Here is a 1,359-nt window from a genome sequence, read left to right as displayed (position 1 = left end):
GCTCCTCTGGCAAGCTTCCTCCCTCCTCAATATGTATACTAGAAATGCAGCCTTCCTTTAAATGATGAACTGAGATCAGTCTCTGAAATGAGAGAGAAAGGGAAAGGGGGAAATTGATAATAGCCGCTTTTATTTTGGGCAGAGGTAAGGTATAGTTGTTTAATCACTCCTACTGACTCCACTTACCATTAAAAACAGGAAGCGCCCAACGTGGGGCTCGAACCCACGACCCTGAGATTAAGAGTCTCATGCTCTACCGACTGAGCTAGCCGGGCTATGCAATTACCGCAAGGGGTGCTATCTACACCCATATAGGATGTATTGAAGTGTCTTGCTCCCGTGACAGGACACAAGGGATGCAGGCAAAGACAGTACCGGAACAATTCGCGTGACATAGGCCTTCAACAAAACACGTTTGTTTTTTTTTTATTCTTTCAACTTTTCACCGTATATAGAGTTTTTCCTCTTCGTCGTTATAAATGATCATTTTGAGTTTGTCGAGGCTTTATATGTCTTTTATTTCATATGTTCAGGCCACAATTTCCCATAGCCTACATGGCATGGACATGAATATAATGTCTCTGTCCTGACGAAATAAATCAGAATCAGCTCAGGTGAGTATTTATAACATAAGATATAGTTAGATCCTTATCATGGGCATCACGCACGAACATACTGGAACATTCCCATCTTAGTATTAGAACATAAAAATGTAATGAAGCCGCCAGAAATCTCCTTTTTAAAACAAAAATTGTATATTGAGAAGGAATAAAAAACTTTACCTTTTAAAATGATTATTTCGAGCCCTAATATATTTTCACTCAGTCAAAATAATCTATATATTAGTGGTATTAAATGATAACAATTGTAGGCTAAATAGTAGAATAGTTTGGACGTTGTAAATGGCCACTGTTCTTTTCTCTGCTGTCTAATTCCGCTTTTTACTCAACATTATAAACAATCTTTATTTCTAATGTGGTTTCATGTATTTCGGCCTGTTCAGGGATCAGCTGTAGACGGGATGAAGCAACCAACCAATCACATTACCCCGGAATAAAACCAGAACGAACCATTGGCTGAACTATAAGGCCTAAGGACACATGTCTCCTGACGTCAGGTAGTTTCTACCAATCACTTCTTAGAACACACCCACGACTCTGAGTTGTCTTTGCGGAGCTTATTAATATTCATTAGGGTCGGAGGTTTGAATGCTGATTGGCTAACAGAAACACAGAGGGGAAATGAGTTTTGACTCAGTTTTGACTTGTTTTTCTTCTGTTTCTGATTAAGAATATTTATTAAACACAATGTATAAACGACAATTAATACATAATGAAGGATAAAATCAGGACACTTGAA

At 38.3% G+C, this 1,359-nt stretch overlaps 1 non-coding gene across 1 annotated transcript; it reads right to left on the bottom strand.

Annotated features, from left to right (window-relative positions):
- Window positions 1-202: 202 nt before the first annotated feature.
- On the bottom strand, window positions 203-275 carry trnak-cuu (transfer RNA lysine (anticodon CUU)). Its single transcript has one exon. It is a non-coding gene; the product is annotated as a tRNA-Lys (tRNA).
- Window positions 276-1,359: the final 1,084 nt, after the last annotated feature.

This window comes from Epinephelus fuscoguttatus, linkage group LG19, assembly GCF_011397635.1.
Source record: "Epinephelus fuscoguttatus linkage group LG19, E.fuscoguttatus.final_Chr_v1".
Lineage (NCBI taxonomy): Eukaryota > Metazoa > Chordata > Actinopteri > Perciformes > Serranidae > Epinephelus > Epinephelus fuscoguttatus.
This window is presented reverse-complemented; position numbering and strand designations above follow the sequence as displayed.